Genomic DNA, 18,799 nt, shown 5'->3' on the forward strand with positions numbered 1-18,799 from the left:
GGCCCCCTCCCAGGGTCTCTACTTTTTTAAGAAAGCGCCAAACTGATTTAAAGTGGTTGTACCATTTTACATTCCCACCAGCAGTTTGTAAGTGTTCCAGTCTCTCCACGACCTCTCCAACATTTATTATTTTGTGTTTTTTGGATTAATGCCAGCCTTGTTAAAAAAAAAAAAATTTTTTTTGTTGGAGTGAGATGGAGTCTCATTGTAATTTTGGAGCATTTCCTCATGTATCTGTTAGCTATCTGAATGTCTTCTTTAGTGAAGTACGTGTTCATATCCTTTGCCCATTTTTTAATTGGGTTATTTGTCTTTTTGTGGTTGAGTTTTTGCAGTATCATGTAGGTTTTAGAGATCAGACGCTGATTGGAAAGGTCATAGCTAAAAACTTTTTCCCAGTCTTTAGGTAATCTTTTTACCGTTTTGGTGAAATCTTTGGATGAGCATAGGTGTTTGATTTTTAGTAGTTCCGAGTTATCTAGTTTCTCTTCTGCATTGTTAGTAATGTTTTGTGTATAGTTTATGCCATGTATTAGGTCTCCTAGCATTCTCCCTGTTTTTTCTTCCATGATCTTTATCATTTTAGATTTTATATTTAGGTCTTTGATCCATTTTGAGTTAGTTTTTGTGCATGGTATGAGGTATGGGTCTTGTTTCATTTTTTTGCAGATGGATATCCAGTTATGCCAGCACCATTTGTTAAAGAGACTGTCTTTTCCCCATTTAACTGACTTTGGGCCTTTGTCAAATATCATCTCATAGGTGGATGGATTTATGTCTGGATTCTCAATTCTGTTCCATTGGTCTGTGTATCTGTTGTTGTAGCAGTACCAGGCTGTTTTGACTACTGTGTCGGTGAAATAGGTTGTGATATCAGGTCAACTGAGACCTCTCACTTTGTTCTTCTTTTTCAGTAATGCTTTAAGTATCCGGGGCCTCTTTCCCTTCCATATGAAGTTGGTGATTTGTTTCCCCATCTCATTAAACAATGTTGTTGAAATTTGGATCTGAATTGCATTGTATGTATAGATGGCTTTTGGTAGAATAGACATTTTTACAATGTTAAGTCTTCCTATCCATGAGCAAGGTATGTATTTCCACTTACGTAGGTCTCTTTTGGTTTCTTGCAGTAGCGTCTTGTAGTTTTCTATGTATAGGTCTTTTACATCTCTGGTAAGATTTCTTCCTAACTATTTTATCTTCTTGGGGGCTTCTGTAAAAGGTATTGATTTGGTGATTTCCTCTTCAATGTTCTTTTTGTTGGTGTAGAGGAATCCAACTGATTTTTGTATGTTTGTCTTGTATCCTGATACTCTGCTGAACTCTTCTATTACTTTCAGTAGTTTTCTGGAGGATTCCTTAGGGTTTTCTGTGTATAAGATCATGTCATCTGCAAACAGAGATACTTTTACTTCTTGCTTACCAATCTGGATGCCTTTTATTTCTTTATCTACCTAATTGCTCTGGCTAGGACCTCCAGCACAATGTTGAATAAGAGTGGTATAAAAGGCACCCTTGTCTGGTTCCCAATCTCAGTGGGAATGCTTTCAGACTCTCTCCGTTTAGTGTGATGTTGGCTGTTGACTTTGTATAAATGCCCTTTATTATGTTAAGGAATTTTCCTTCTATTCCTATTTTGGTGAGAGTTCTTTTCATGAATGGATATTGAAGTATATCAAATGGCTTTTCTGTATCAATACAATCATGTGGTTCTTGTGTTTTGTTGTATTTATATGATGGATTACATTAATTGTTTTTCTAATGTTGAACCATCCCTGCATACCTGGTATGAATCCCACTTGGTCATGGTGAATTATTTTTTTGATATGTTGTTGAATTCTATTGGCTAGAATTTTGTTGAGGATTTTTGCATCTAAGTTCATAAGGGATATAGGTTTATAATTCTCTTTCGTTGTGATGTCTTTACCTGGTTTGGGTATCAGGGATATGCTGGCTTTGGAGAATGAGTTTGGGAGTATTCTGTCCTTTTCTATGCTCTGAAATACCTGTAGTAGTAGCGGTGTTAACTCTTCTCTGAAAGTTTGGTAGAATTCTGCAGTGAAGCCCTCTGGACCAGGGCTTTTTTTTGTTGGGAGTTTTTTGATTACTTTTACAATCTCTTCTTATGGGCCTATTTAGTTGTTCTACCTCTATTTGTGTTAGTTTAGGTAGGTAGTGTGTTTCTAGGAATTCATCCATTTCTTGTAGTTTTCAAATTTGATAGAGTATGATTTTTTGTCATAATCTCATACAATTCTTTTAATTTCAGTTAGGTCTGTCGTAATATGGCCTATCTCATTTCTTATTCAGGGCATTTGCTTCTCCTGTTTTTGTCAGTTTGGCCAATGGTTTATCAATTTTGTTAATTTTTCCAAAGGACCAGCTTTTGGTCTTGTTAACCCTTTCAATTTTTTTTTTCTGTTTTCTATTTCATTTGGCTCTGCTCTAATTTTTATGATTTCCTTTCTTCTCTCTTTCTATTGCCTGGAGGTTTCTTTTGTTGCTGTCTTTCTATTTGTTCAAGTTGTAGGGATAATTCTTTGATTTTGGCATTTCTTTTTGTATATGTGCATTTATTGATATAAATTGACCTCTGAGTACTGCTTTCACTGTGTCCCAAAGATTCTGATAGGAAGTGTTTTCATTCTCATTGGATTCTATGAATTTCTTTATTTCATCCTTAATGTCTTCTATAACCCAGTCTTTTTTGAACAGGGTATTGTTCAGTTTCCAAGTGTGATTTTTTCTCTGCTTTTTCTGTTACTGATTTCTACTTTTATGGCCTTATGGTCAGAGAAGATGCTTTGTAATTTTTCAATGTTTTGGATCCTGTTAAGTTTTTTTTTTTTTTTTTTTTTAAGGCTCGCTTTATGACCTAATATGTGGTCTATTCTAGAGAATGTTCCATGTGCCCTAGAAAAGAAAGTATATTTGGCTGCTGTTGGGTGGAGTATTCTGTATATGTCTGTAAAGTCGAGTTGGTTGATTGTGGCATTTAGATCTTCCTTGTCTTTATGGAGCTTTTTTCTGGATGTCCTGTCCTTCAGTGAAAGTGTTGTGTTGAAGCCTCCTACTATAATTGTGGAGCTGTCTATCTCACTTTTGAATGCTGTTGGATATGTTTTATGTATCTGTCATTGGGCGCATAAATATTTAATATGGTTATATCCTCCTGATATAGTCTCTTTAATCATTATATAGTGTGTTTCCTTAACTTTTGTGGTGGATTTAACTTTAAAGTCTATTTTGTCAGAAATTAATATTGCCTTTCATGCTCTTTTTTGATTGTTGTTTGCTTGCTGTATTTTTTTCCATATTTTGAGTTTTAGTTTGTTTGTGTCTCTGAGTCTAAGGTGTGTCTCTTGTAGGCAGCATATACATGGATCGTGTTTTTTTTCATCCATTCTGCCACTCTCTGTCTCTTTATTGGTGCATTTAGTCCATTAACATTCAATGTAATTATGGATAAGTATGAGTTTAGTGCTGTCATTTTGATGTCTTTTTTTTGTGTGTTGTTGACAGTTTCTTTTTCCCACTTAATTTTTTTGCTGAGTAGTTTATCCTTATATATAGTCTTTTCCTCATATTCGTTGTTGTTGATTTTGTTTCCGCTGAGTGTCTAATTTTTTCTTGTATTTCATTTTGATGAGTAGCATAATGAGTCTCCTTTGTGGTTACCTTAATATTTACCCCTAACTTTTATTTCTTTATATTGCCTTGTCTTCTTCTCCATATGAAAGAGCTATGAATGCATTTCTTAGTCTGTTTTTATTATTTTATTGTTGTCTTCCTTTACATAATGACATTGCTGTTTTCCCGTTTTGAATTTTTTTTTTATCTTGATTTATTTTTTTGATTTCCCTGTTTGGGTTGACATCTGATTGCTCTGCCCAGTGTTCTAGTCTTGGGTTGATAGCCGATATCATTTCTAACCAAAAAACTCCCTTTAGTATTTCTTGTAGTTTTGGTTTGGTTTTTACAAATTCCCTAAGCTTCTCTTTATCTGGAAATGTCCTAATTTCACCTTCATATTTGGGAGACAGTTTCTTGGCAGGCAGTTTTTTTCCTTCAATGCTTTATATAAGTCACCCCATTGCCTTCTTGCCTGCATGGTTTCTGCCGAGTAGTCCAAGCTTATTCTTATTGGCTCTCTTTTGTAGGTGACTTTTCATTTGTCCCTAGCTTCTCTTAAAATTCTCTCTTTATCTTTTGTTTTGGCAAGTTTGATCATAATATGTCTTGGTGACTTTCTTTTAAAATCTACCTCAAGTGGAGTTCGATGAGCATCTTGGATTGATATCTTCTCATCATTCATGATATCAGGGAAGTTTTCTGCCAACAAATCTTCAACAATTCTCTCTGTATTTTCTGTTATCCCTCCCTGTTCTGGTACTGCAATCACTCGTAGGTTATTTCTCTTGATAGAGTCCCACATGATTCTTAAGGTTTCTTCACTTTTTAGAAATTCTTTTTTCTGATTTTTCTTCAAATATATTGGTGCCAAGTGCTTTATCTTCAAGGTCATCAATTCTGCCTTCCACTTGCTCATTTCTGCTCCTCTGACTTTCTACTGAATTGTCAAATCTGTAATTGTATTGTTAATCTTCTGAATTTCTGATTGCTGTCTCTCTATGGATTCCCGCAGCTTATGAAATTTTTCCTTATGTTCTTGAATATCCTATTTAATTTCTTCAACTGTTTTATCTGTTTGTTCCACGGCTTGTTCTGCATATTGCCTGATCTCCTTTCTGATGTCTTGAAGATTTCTGTATCTTAATCTTTTGAATTCTGCATCTGGTAATTCTAGGAAGTCACCTTCATCCAGAAGTTCCTTTGATTCTCTGTTTCAAGAGCTTGTTGAAGTGATCATGGTTTGTTTCTTAATGTGATTCGGTATTGACTGTTTTCTCCGAGCCATCTATAAGTTATTGTATTAGTTTTTGTTTGCTTACCGTATCGTAGTTTCTTGCTTTGTTTGATTTTGTTATGCCCAAATGGGTTGCTTGAGTAAGTTGGCTTGATTATTTTTCACCTTTGGAGCTCTGACGTCCTGTCACCAAATGGCTAGAGCTGTTATCAGGTGTATGAGCTTATGAGTTCATTTACTTCTCTTGTGTGGATTAAGCTCATGTATCCAGTATCTGGTCATCTATGTGTGATACAGGCTCTGTCCAGTTCTTAGAGGGGCAGGGTTGTTTGGTGTAGGTACCAGTATCTGTTTGCAGCAGAGGGTCATGCTCTGAATAAGGCAGGGGGCTAAGAACTGTCCCCTGAGTGTCTCCGAGGAAAGTGTGTCTTTGTTCCCTAGAGCATACAGGTGGGTGGGTTCTGCAGATGGACCATGGGCACCAAATGCTTTTGGTTGTAAGGACTGAGAGGTACCAGTTATCCTTGGATCCCTGTTACGGGTGCCTGAGTGGCCTAAGTGGAGCCACCAGTCCTCATGCCCCTGATGTGGGTAGGTGAGGACCCTGTTTAATAGGTAAAAGCGGTGTCAAATATCAAACACCCATCTCTCCACCTCACAGCTTAAACAGTTGCAGTCTGCTGGCAAGGGCCTATTCTCCTGGAATAGGGCCACACAGGTCAATGCGGAGGGGGAGGTATTCAAAGTCCATAGGCCGTTTATGCCTGAACAGGTGCCACTTCTGTCCTGAGCTCCCCGGGTTAGTGGTGCTGGCAAATTATCTTTTTGCCCTGTTGTGAGTTTATTCCTTCTCCAGTCCAGGAGCATGGCTCAGGGCACTCAAATGGGCCTATCTGAAGGCCTGGGGAAAGCAACAGCTGCTGAAGCCGGCTTGAGGGCAGAGGGTCATGGTAAAATATGCGCAAGTACTTAGCTTTCACTGAGAGCACCTTCTTCTCTGGGTTTGGAGGTGTGAGTAGGCTGTACGGCTGGCTGCTTCTCCCTGAGGAAATTGTGGCTGAATGCTACTACCAGCCTGCCGTAGCTGCTCCCGGGAATGGTGCCTGAGGGATCCCAGTGATTCAGGTCTGGTAACTCCTCTCTGCTTCTGAACGGACTCTCTCTCCCCCGCAGCTCAGTCCATTTTCTAAATTTGCCTCTGATGCTCAGGGATCCTAGCTTGTTATAAATATAATCATTTCACTTGATTTTTTGGGTCTTTGCGGGATTGCTGGAAGCATCTGGCTATTCCGCCATCTTGGCCCCGCCCTGCGCACATATTTAAATTAAAATAAACAAAACCATGTTATGATTTTAATACGTAATAAATATTGATCTACTTTGGCAAATGGCATTTACTGAAGAATGACATTGTTAGCACTCTTAAACCTTGCCAAATGCTTTTGTATATCTATCCTCATAACTACTCTATGAAGCAAGGAATATTTAGTGAGTACCTAGTATTGATTTGTCACCTGTTGCTGCCTATTCCAACTCCTAGTGACCCTATAGGACAGAGTAGATCTGCCCCATAGGGTTTCCAAGTAGTGCCTGGTGGATTTGAACTGCTGACCTTTGGTTAGCAGCTGTAGCTCTTAATCACTATGTCACCAGGGTTTCCAGTGCTGGGTAAACAGGAAAATAATTATTGCCCCCACATTACATACCAAGACATGGATTGTAAGTGACTCCCCTAAGGTCACAAAGCCAGTCATTAGCAGAATCAGGAGGAGTTAGGACCTGGAGTGATAAGCCTGGCTTGTGATATTACCAGGTCTTCCTGCTTGGAAACTTCTGAATTTACTCTGCACTTGTGTTCTGGGGTTACCCTGAGGGATCTCTTAGATATCACTGAGGGATGAATGTACTCATTTTTCTTACCCTCCTTTTGTTCTCTTTCTATTGCATTCAAGCTCCCAATTACAAAGGAAAAAAGAAATCTTATTCTAACTTTCTTGGCTAGCTACCAGCACATTGCATTTTCCTCCTTGGCTTTTTAGAACAAGCGATCTATAACAACTGACTCCAGCGTCAATTTTCTCTCTTAGTCTTTGCAGCCTATTTCTTTTCTTCTTTAAAAAATTACACCCAAAATAACCCTAATTTAGGTCACACAAATCCCCTTCACAGTTAATCAGAAGAGACACTTTGGAAATCTTACTTTCTTCCCACTGTTCTTTGCCTACCTCCACCCTATCCTGCCTTCCAAACCCTCCATCATATGTGTTGCCAGTCCTTCCTTGGAACCCTCCCTTTCCTTCCTATTCTTTCACTCTTTCAGTTGTTCTTCCCATCATCACCTCACACAAGGATCTAACTGGTTCCTCTGCTTCCACGTCCTCATCCAATCCCACCCTACACCCAGCTTCCCATAAATAGTTCTCTTCCATTAGGCATTGCCCTATTAAAAACACCACATAATTCTTTAGAGCTTACAATACTAACTCTAAATTCTTACTCGTTTTATTTCATAATTTATTATTTTGTTTTGGTAAAAATGTATATAACAAAACATTTGCCAATTCAACAGGTTTTACATGTACAGCTCAGTGACATTATGTTCATCATGTTGGGCAACCATCACCACTATCTCTTTCCAAATTATTCTATCACCATTAGCAGAAACTCTGTGCCTCCTAAGCATGACTCCCTCTCCCCCTCTCCTTCACACCTCTGGTAGCCAGTAATAAACTCTGGCCTCTCTACATTTGCCCAACAAGCAGAAAACATCCTACCACGCAGTTGAACTCCAGTACTCAAGATAAAATGTGTTTTCTAATAACACTTTATTTAGAACATAGTGGTAAATGAAGATGCCTCTCCTAATATGCATAGTCTAGGATAATCAGGGAATTCTGTGGTTTTATAGGAAAATTGTTAACAGAATTACTGGTTAGATCCAGTCTAGTAAGTCAAAATCACTCAAAGTAGTACTGATTCATCTATGTACCAGTTGTTGTTGACTCCAAATCAACTCATGTTGACTCCATCTGTGTCAGAGCAGAGCTGTGTTCCATAGAGTTTTCAGTGGCTGATTTTTTGAAATTAGATCGCCAGGCCTTTCTTCCAAAGTACCTCTGGGTAAACTCAAACCTACAACCTTTTGGTTAGCAGCTGAGTGCATTAACTCTTTCCAGCACCCAGGGACTCTGATTCATCTACAGAACAGACAAATTTAATTACCTTACTTAAAAAAAAAAAAAAAATTTTTTTTTTTTCACAATTTTCCCCATACCAGCAAATGAGTCCTGTTTATGCCTACTTTGGCTTCAAAAAAGCAAAAAGAAAAGAAAGGATTTACAATGTAGACAAACTTCTTGGAGGTGGAGGTGGCAGTAGTGGTGACGGTAATACAAGAGAGCAGTAAAAGGAGGAAAAGAGAAATAAAAAGTGACTGGAAGGCAACGTTGTTATTTGACATTTATATTTCTTTCTAGTTTCTGGTTTAAAATTGGAATATTTTCAGGCAGTGAAATTTGATTTACTTTACAGATATGCTTCGTATGAAATAGTTCTTCCTTGACATTGTGACTCCGATTCCAGTACCTACCACCAGAGGAGATGGTGCCTGTGAGGGTGTCAAGGCATGGCTGACTGTCTACTGAGCAGATAGTTCATTCAGATACATATACAGGTCTGTCTCCTGCCAAACATGCTCATACATTTGCCACATGTCTGATCATTTCTTTCTTTTTGTATTTTTATTTATCTATTTTTTATTGTACTTTAGATGAAGGTTTAAAAATCAACTAGTTCCTCATCAAACAGTACACACGTGGTTCTATGACATTGGTTAACATCCCATGACATGTCAGCACTCTCCCTTCTCAACCCTGGGTTCCCTATTACCAGCTTTCCTGTTCCCCTCCTGCCTTCCAGTCCCTGCCCCAGGGCTGTTGCACCCCTTTAGTCTTGTTTTGTTCCATGGGCCTGTTCAGTCTTTGGCTGAAGGGTAAACCTCAGGAGTGGCCTCATTACTGAGCTAAAAGGGTGTCCGGGGGCCATACTCTCAGGGTTTCTCCAGTCTCTGTCAGGCCAGCAAGTCTGGTCTTTCTTTTTGAGTTAGAATTTTGTTCTACATTTTTCTCCAGCTCTGCCTGGGACCCTCTACTGTGATTCCTGTCAGAGCAGTCAGTGGTAGCTGGGCACCATCTCGTTGTTCTGGACTCTGTCTGGTGGAGGCCATGGTAGATGTGGTCCATTAGTCCTTTGGACTAATCTTTCCCTTGTGTCTTTAGTTTTCTTCATTCTTCCTTGTTCCCATAGGGGTGAGACCACTGGAATATCCTAGATGGCCACTCACAGGCTTTTAAGACCTTAGACGCTACTCGCCAAAGTAGAATGTAGAACATATTCAGTTTCCACTTATCTATCGTCCATTAAGTGTATTTCCATCCCCACTCCTCCCCTCCCTTGTAACCATCAAAGATTGTTTCTTTTTGTATGTAAACCTTTTCAAGAATATTTAAGATAGTGGTCTCATACAATATTTGTCCTTTTGTGACTAACTTATTTCACTCAGTAAATGCCCTCTAGATTCCTCCATGTTATGAGATGCTTCAGAGTTTCATTGTTCTTTATTGTTGCATTATACTCCATTGTGTGTATATACCATAGTTGGTTTATCCATTCATCTGTTGATGGACATCTAGGTTGTTTACATTTTTTGCTATTGTGAACAATGCTGCAATGAACATGGGTGTGCATATGTCTGTCCATGTGACAATTCTTATTTCTCTAGGATATATTCCTAGGAGTGGGATTGCTGGATCATATGGTATTTCTATTTCTACCTTTCTAAGGGAGCGCCATATCATTTCCCAAAATGGTTGTATCATTTTGCATTCCCACCAGCTGTGTATAAGAGTTCTGATCTCCTTGCAGCCTCTCCAACATTTGTTATTTCCTGTTTTATTGATTCGTACCAGTAATGCTGGGGTGAGATGGTGTCTTGTTGTGGTTTTGATTTGCATTTCTCTAATGGCTAGAGATCGTGAATATCTCCTCCTGTGTCTGTTGGCCGCTTGAATGTCTTCTTTGGTGACATATCTGTTCGTTTCCTTTGCCCATTTTTTAATTGGATTATTTGTCTTTTTATTGTAGAGATGTTGGATTTTCTTACAGATTTTAAAGATTAGACCTTCGTCTAATTTGTAATAGCCAAATTTTTTTTCCCAGTTTCTAGGTTCTTTTTACTCTTTTGATAAAGTATTTTGATGAGTATAAGTGTTTAATTTTTAGAAGATACCAGTTACCTAGCTTATCCTCTGGAGCTTGTGTGTTGTTGGTTGTGGTTTGTATCCTGCTTATGCCTTATGTTAGGGCCTCTAGCATTGATCCTATTTTTTCTTCTATGAACTTCATAGTTTTTGGCTTTATATTTAGGGCTTTGACCCATTTCGAGTTAGTTTTTGTGGATGGTGTGAGGTGTGGGTCCTGTTTCACTTTTTTGCAGATGAACATCCAGTTTCGCCAGCACCATTTATTAAAAAAGACTGTCTTTTCCCCATTTGATGGATTTTGGGCGCTTGTCGAAGATCAGGTGACCACAGGTGAACGAATTTAAATCTGTGTTCTCGATTCTGTTTCATTGATCATTGTATCTGTCATTGTACCAGTACCAGGCTGTTGTGACTACCGTAGCTGTATAGTAGGTTCTGAGGTCAGGTAGCGCGAGTCCTCCTACTTTATTCTTCTTCAATAGTGTTTTACTTATCCAGGGCTTCTTCCTTTTCCATATAAAGTTAATGGTAAATTTTTCCATTTCTTTAAACAATGTTGTTGGTATTTGGATTGGTATTGCACTGTATTTGTAAATGAGTTTGGGTAGAATTGTTATTTTCACAATATTGATTCTACCTATCCATGAGAATGGTATGTTTTTCCATTTATGTAGATCTCTTTTGGTTTTTTGCAGTAGTGTTTTGTAGTTTTCTTTGTATAGGTCTTTTACTTCCCTGGTTAGATTTCTTCCCAAGTATTTTATTTTTTTAGGGGCTATTTTTTTTTTTTTTATAAATGGTATTGTTTTCTTGATTTTCTTTTCATCATCCTTTTTACTGGTGTTTAGGAATCTAACTGGTTTTTGTATGTTTATCTTGTATACTGCTAATCTGCTGGTTCTATTAGTTCCAGTAGTTTTCTTGTGGAGTCTTTTGGGTTTTCTATGTACAGTATTATATCATTTACAAAAGGAACAGTTTAACGTCTTCATTGCCAATTTGGATGCCCTTTATTTCTGTTTCTTGCCTTATTGCTCTAGCTAGGACTTCCAACACAATGTTAAATAGGAGTGGTGATAAAGGGCATCCTTGTCTTGTTCCTGTTCTCAAGTGGAATGTTTCCAGCCTCTCTCCATTAAGAAGAATGTTGGCCATTTGTTTTGCATAGATGCCCTTTATTATGTTGAGAAATTTCCCTTCTATACCTATTTTATTGAGAGTTTTTATCAGGAATGGGTGTTGGACTTTGTGGAATGGCTTTTCTGCATCACTTGAGATGATCATGTGATCCTTTTCTTTTTATTTATGTGATGGATTACATTGATTGATTTTCTAATGTTGAGCCATCCTTGCATTCCTGATATGATTCCTACTTGGTTGTGCTATATTATTTTTTTGATGTGATACTGAATTCTATTGGCTAGAATTTTGTTGTCAATTTTTTGAATTTATATACATGAGTGATATTGATCTGTAATTTTCTTTTTTTATAGTGTCTTTGCCTGTTTTTTTTTTTTATCAGGGTTATGCTGGCTTCATAGGATGAATTCAGAAGTATCACTTCCTTTTCTCTGTTCTGAAATAGTTTGAATAGTCCTGGTGTAAGCTCTTCTCTGAATGTTTGACAGAATTCTCCAGCGAAGCCATTGGGGCCAGGGATTTTTTTTCGTGGGAGTTTTTTTTTTTTTTTTTTTTAATTACCTTTTCAATCTGTTCTCTTGTTATAAGTCTGTTCAGATTTTCAGCATCATTTTGTGTTAGTTTGGGTACATAGTGTGTTACTAGAAATTTGTTCATTTCCTCTAGGTTTTCAAATTTGTTGGAGTATAGGTTTTCATAGTATTCTGTTATGATCCTTTTTTTATTTCAGTTGGGTCTGTTATAATGTCCCCCCTTTCTTTTCTTATTTGGGTTATTTGTGTCCTCTCATGTTTTTCTTTTGTCAATTTGCCCAGTGGTTTGTCAATTGTGTTGTTCCTTTCAAAGTACCAACTTTTGGCTTTGTTGATTTTCTACTGTTTTTCTATTCCCTATTTCATTTATTTCTGCTCTGATGTTTACTTTTTTCTTTCTTCTGGAGGCAGTGGGCTTCTTTTGCTGTTCTCTATCTATTTGTTAAAGTTGTGTAGCTAATGTTTTTACTTTGTCCCTTTATTCTTTTTTGATGTGTGCATTTATTGTTGTAAATTGACCTCCGAGGACTGCCTTTGCTGTGTTCCAAAGGTTTTGGTATCATGTGTTTTCATTCTCATTTGATTCTTGGAATTTTTGATTCCATCTATTACCCAGTGGTTTTTAAGCCACATGTTTTTCAGTTTCCACGTAGATGATTTTTTTTTCCCTTACTCTTCCTGTTGTTTATTTTTACTTTGATGACATTGTGGTCAGAGAACATACTTTGTATTATCTCAGTGTTTTGGATTCTTTGAGGGTTGCTCTGTGGCCTAGGATGTGGTCTACTCTGGAGAAAGTTCCATGTGCAGTGGAAAAGCATGTGTACTTTGCTGCTGTTGGGCGGGATGTTCTATAGGTCTATGAGGTCAGTTGGCTGATTGTGCTGTTTAGCTCTCCTGTATCTTTGTTGAGTTTCTTTCTAGATATTCTGTCTTTTACCTAGAGTGGTGTGTTGAAGTCCCCTAATATTGTTGTGGAACTCTCAATTTCTGTTTTCAGTGCTGTTAGAGTTTGTTTTATGTATTTTGGAGCCCTGTCATTGGGTAAGGAGATGTTTATTACAGTTAAGACCTCATGATGGATCATCCCTTTAATCATTATATAGTGCCCTTCTTTGTCTTTTATGGTGGATTTTGTTTTAAAGTCTATTTTATCTGAGATCAGTATTGCCACTCTTACTCTTTTTTGGTAGTCGTTTGCTTAATACGTTTTTTTCCATCCTTTAATTTTTCATAAATTTACATCTTTGTTTCTAAGGTGTGTCTCTTGTAGGCAGCATATTGATGGATCCTGTTTTTTTTTTTTTTTTATCCATTCTGACACTCTGTGTCTCTTTACGGGGGCATTTAGGCCATTTACATTTAGTGCAATTATTGATAACTGTGTAAGTATATTGCTGTCATTTTGTAGTGCTTTTTTGTGGTGCTAGCATTTTCTTTGTTCCTCTTACTCTCCTGAGCTTAGTTCCTTTTGTTTGTGGATTTCTTTTGTTTTTGTAGATTTTGTTTTATTGAGACTTTATGTTTTTCTTCTTTATTTTAATGAGTAGGCTTGTTAACTTTCTTTGTGGTTACCTTGAAATTTACCCATATCTTCCTGGATTTGAACCAGTCTATTATTACTTGCTATTGTCTTGCCTTCCTCTCCAGTAGAAAGTTCTATGCCTACACCATTTATTCCCTCTCTTATAGTTCTGACGTTGTTATTTACAGATTAACCTCTCTTGTTCCCTGCTGCAATTATTTTGGTTTTGAATAGTCCTTGAGGGTTCATTTCCTAGGTTGGTATCTGGCTAGTACAATCTTTCATCCTAGATTCAGGCTGTGGTCTGATGTTGTTTGTTCTCAGACCAAAGGACTCCCTTTATCATTCTTGTAGGCTTGGTTTGTTTTTTATATATTCCCTTAATTTCAGTTTATCTGGAAATGCCCTAATTTCACCATCATATTTGAATGAAAGTTTTGAAGGTTATATTATTCCTGGTTGGCAATGTTTTTCTTTCAAGGTTTTATATATATCATCCCATTGCCTTCTTGCCTGCATGGTTTCTGATGCATAATCAGAGCTTAATCTTATTGTTTCTCCTCTGTATGTGACTTTTTGTTTTTCTCTAGCTGCTTGCAGGATTTTTTCTTTGTCTTTGGTTTTAGAGAGTGTGATTATGATATATCTTGGTGTTTTTCTTTTGGGGTTATCATATATGGTATTTGTTGGGCTTCTTGGATGGTCTGCTTTTCATCATTCATAATATTAGAGAAGTTTTTTGCCAACAAGTCTTCAATGATCCTCTCTGTGTTTCCCATTTTCTCTCCCTATTCTGGAACTCTGGTCACTTGTAAACTTTTGCTTTTGATTATACCCCACATAATTCTCAGGGTTTCCTCATTTTTCTTCATTATTTTTTCTGACTTTTCCTCAAACAGAATTGTATCCAAGTGTTTGTCTTCAATTTCACTGATGACCTTCCATCATTTCCAATCTGATCCTCAGCCCTTCTATGACACTGTCCATTTCTGAAATCTTCTTGTATATCTCTTGGATTTCTAGTTGTTGTTTTTGGATGGTTTCTAGTTGTGAATTTATTTTGGCATTTTGTTCCTGTATTATTGTCCTGAATTATTCCATTTTTTATCTGTACTTTCCATGAATTTGTCTGTCTTTTCCATAAATTCGTCTTTTTTTCCTCATTTTTGTCTGCTTTTTGCTTCAACTCTTGGGTAGCTCTCAATATTAGAGATTTGAATTCCCTGTCATGTAGTTCTAGTGCCTTTTCTTCTACTGAAAAGTCATCTGGTGTTTTATTTTGGACACCTACTGCAAACACCCTGTCCTATTTTTTAAATATGTTTTGATATTGTCTGCTGTCTTTAGGACATACAGTGGTTATTTTCTTCATGTCTTGATTGTAGATTTGTTTGTTTTATTTGATCATGTCTGAGCAGATGGGCTGTACCTTCTTTAATGTTTGCTCGTCTGTAGTTGAGATACTTTTCACCCCTATGTCCAATGGGCAAGGCCAATCACTCAGCTATGGTGCAGCAGGACAGGTCCAGCTGAAGGGGCAGGGCTGGGATGGATTGTTTGTGACAGGTACTGGAGCTGACAGGGCCGGCCAGTAATCTGTGCTGGGCAGATTCTTGTAGGCTGTGCCTCTGCTGCTCCAAGTTATGATGTTCAGCGTGTGGTTCAGGTAGGCAGGAAAGAGGGGGGAGGTTGTGATGTACGGAGGTAATATGGGTATGGGAAAGAGCAGAGAGAAACAGGAGCTGAAAACAAACAAAGGAAAAAACACATGTGCACACACACACATTCACACACACAAATGAGTGCAAAGGGAGCTTGCCTTTGGAGTGGAGAGATGAGAACCTGAGAAATGGAGCGAGGCAAAAAGGAAAAAAAAGAAAAAGAAAAAAAGAAAAAATAATAACTAGATAAAAATTTGGAAAAGAGGGGAGAAAAAAAGAAGAAAAAAAAGGCCCCCAGGGGTCACACCACTGTGGCCGCACCCAAAGACCGAGGTTGCCTAGTATAGCCTGGCTAGAGGGGGTATCGATATCACACAGCACCAGGTATTCAAGAGACAGTAAAAGAAGGTAAGTATAGACAGATGAGAAATGAAGAAGGAAGAAAGAGAGAAAGGGAAAAAGAGAGAAGGATAAAAGAAAGAAAAGTAATTGCCCCAGGGATCCCACCTACGTGGCTGCGCAGATTGGAGGAGTGGCTCCTAGGCCTTGCAGTGCAGCCTGGTTAGAAGGGGTTCGTAAGTGCAAAAAGAGAAAGAAAACAAACAAAACAGAAGAAGGAAGAAAAAAAAAAAAAAACCCCAGAGATCCCACCAGCATGGTGTCATGGGCCAGGGGAGTGGATCCGTAGTCGAGCGAGGCTTCACAGCCTTTCAAGAAAAAGCAAAGATGGCACATGGAACCAGGTGTTTGCGAGAAAGGGGGGAGAGGTGGTGGGAGACATGCAAGACACCAAAAGAGATGAAAAGAAGCAACCCCAACTCAGGGACTTGGCCAGTGTGGACAGGGCAGATCCAAGTGGCCTGGGGCTGAAGCAGTTGCCTCCTGGCCAAGAGACTGCCACTTGCAAGAAGCAGAGGAGGCCGAAGGGGGAGGGGAAGAATGGTGGGGGCTAGGAAAGAGTATATTGCTTGTTACTGGGGTGCTCTTTCTCCTGCTGGGAACTTCATGAAGTTGCTTTCCTGTACTCCTTGTCCGCTGATCTGCAATCTAGGTGGGGCAAATCCAAGTGGCACAGAAGCTGCACTTCCCAGCTCAGAGGTAGAGCAGCAGGGGGTGGAAAAGCATGTATTGCTGGTTACTGGGTGCTCTGTCTCCTGCTGGGAGCTTCATGAAGCTGCTTTCCCGTGCTCCCTGTCAGCTGATCTCCGACGTGAGTCCAAGATGGCAAATCTGTTCTGCATTAGCTGATAAGGAACCTTGGCATGTATCTCTCCTTGCTCTCAGTCCTCTGTCAGTTTCTTATTCCATTCGGTGTTTGGCTGAGTTCTTTATCTCTTCATTTGAAACTTCAGGTTCCAGGAATGAAGTTTGTCTCTGTTTTACTTAGTTTTTTGAGTCTTTCCTGTGGAGGGACGGCATGGTGCTTCTAGTCTATGGTGCCATGTTGGCCGGAAGTCTCTGATCATTTCTTTAGGATACTTCCCAGAAATGAAAGAATTGAGTCCCAAAATAAACACATTGCCAGACTGCCCACCAGAAAGTTTACACCAGTAAGTTTGCACCAGTCTACCCTCCCACCACCAATGTATGAGGGAGACAGCCCCAGTGTGGTTTACAGATTTCAGAAGTGTGAAAATGTGATAGAATCTCTTAGCCAATGGTTAGAGTCATACTGATATGAGCCTTACAGTTGGCAGGTTGCACTCACAGCCTTTGCCAAAATATTGATAAGTTAGTAAGTGGGAACGTTAAGAAACGAGTAGCTGAGCAGAAAAAAATTGAAATCTTATAAATAGGTGTGGCACAGTGGAAAATCATTAAAATGGCAGTCAGGAGGCCTGGGTTCTAGAATTTAGGAAATATTAGATTCCAGCAATTCTACTCTCTGAATATCATCTCACCTCTAAAATGGTGCCCCTTCCAGCTCTAACTCTATATGCCTGTAAGGGTCATATGTGCCACTTCATGAGGCAATCATGGTGAGAGTTGTTAATGAGGGAGAGACATCAGATGCCTCACAGTGAAGAGTGACACAAAATGAAACTATTTGTGCCCTGGTTGTCATGCATTTCCTGGAAATATGCATTGTTGCTCTCAGAGACAGTGATTCAGATCTTACCCCAAGAGCACATTCACTCTGAGAAGCTTCTAGTAACTGGAGTAAAATACTGCTGGTAGTTAGTCAAGATATTTAAATGTCAGTCACTGATAGATCACTTGTGAGTCATGATGATGTATTGCAACACTCAGCATTCAAGGACAGTGACTCTCCTCAGCCATCGGGGCACAGAAAGATATGCATAACTTGCCTTTCCTCTGAATGAGTTCGTCCAGAAAGTTTTGGTTAAGTAGGGAATCTAGGCATCTCCCCAAATGCTGATTATGTGGAAGAATTTCTCACTGACTGATAAAAGCTAGGGATATTGGGCTGCTGCATGTAGGTAGCCCATTGGCTGGCACATAGACTCTTACTGGATGAATAAAACATAGAGAGTGAATGAGAAAGTGTGGGGAGATTGGCATTAAATCAGTGCGAACTTGTTGCTTGAGTCTGCGGCTATAAAATGTATGAGAAGCCTCTTGTACACTGTTTGATGTACAGTTGTTGTTGCATAGTAGAACGTCAATATATATTACTAGTGCTCCAGTAAAAGTATGAACAAAAGATATTGGGTACAGGATTCAGACCCCTAACAGGAAAATGTTTATTTGTCCATCAAACACTAATCACGGAGCTTAAAATGGCACTTGTTTCTTATGTTGAATGTTTTAATTATTATAATAGTAATATAAACTATTATTGAATACTTTCTATGTACTAGATACATATTAAGGAGCCCTGGTGGCACAATGGTTAAGGACTTAGCTGCTAACTGAAAGGCTGGAGGTTTGAACCCACCCAAGGGCCCTATGAGAGAAATACTTGACTATCTGCTCCCGTAAAGATTACAACCTAGAAAACCCTATAGGGCAGTTCTACTCTGTCCCATAGAGTCACTATAAGTTGAAATTGACTCAACGGCCCCTAACAACAGTAACAGATACATCTATACTATTTTATTCAATCCTAACAGCTTGATGAGGTAGGTAACTTGTCCAGCTGTATTTGGCTACAACAACCAAACAAAAAGCCTATTACAATGAAACCGATTCTGACTTGTGGCTACCCCATGTTGCCATCCCCCCAACCCCCATCCTCATATTTGGGTACAAAAGGACAAAGCTAGGCTTCGCACAAGGCAAACTTACTCCATAGCCCCCGTCCTGACAGAACGGAGCCTCTTATGACACTTAAGGCCTCTTCTGTGTTCCCAGTATTGTGTCACGAAGGATAATTCCTCTAAATGGGACATCTGGTCACTTTCAACAAAGAGAGAAGGGAGGAAGTAAACTCATTTTTACTTACCAATTATGCATCACTCATTTTTTTTTTTTAATTTTATTGTGCTTTAGGTGAAAGTTTACAGCTCAAGTTAGTTTCTCATTCAAAGATGTATACACGTATTGTTTTGTGACATTGGTTGCAATCCCCACAATGTGACAGCACTCTTCCCCTTTCCACCCCTGGTTCCCCCTGTTCATTGGTCCAGTTTTCCTGCCCCTTCCTGCCTTCTTATCTTGCTTTTGGGCAGGTGTTGCCCATTTCACCTTATATATTTGATTGAACTAAGAAGCATGTTTCTCATGTGTGTTGTTTGTTTTATAGGCCTGTCTAATCTTTGCCTGAAAAGAGGGCTGCAGGAGTGGTTTCAGTTCTGAGTTAGCAGAGTGTCCAGGGAGCCATAGTCTCGGGGGTTCCTCCAGTCTCTATC

The sequence above is a fragment of the Loxodonta africana genome, chromosome 10 (genome assembly GCF_030014295.1).
Source record: "Loxodonta africana isolate mLoxAfr1 chromosome 10, mLoxAfr1.hap2, whole genome shotgun sequence".
In the NCBI taxonomy this organism is placed as follows: Eukaryota; Metazoa; Chordata; class Mammalia; order Proboscidea; family Elephantidae; genus Loxodonta; species Loxodonta africana.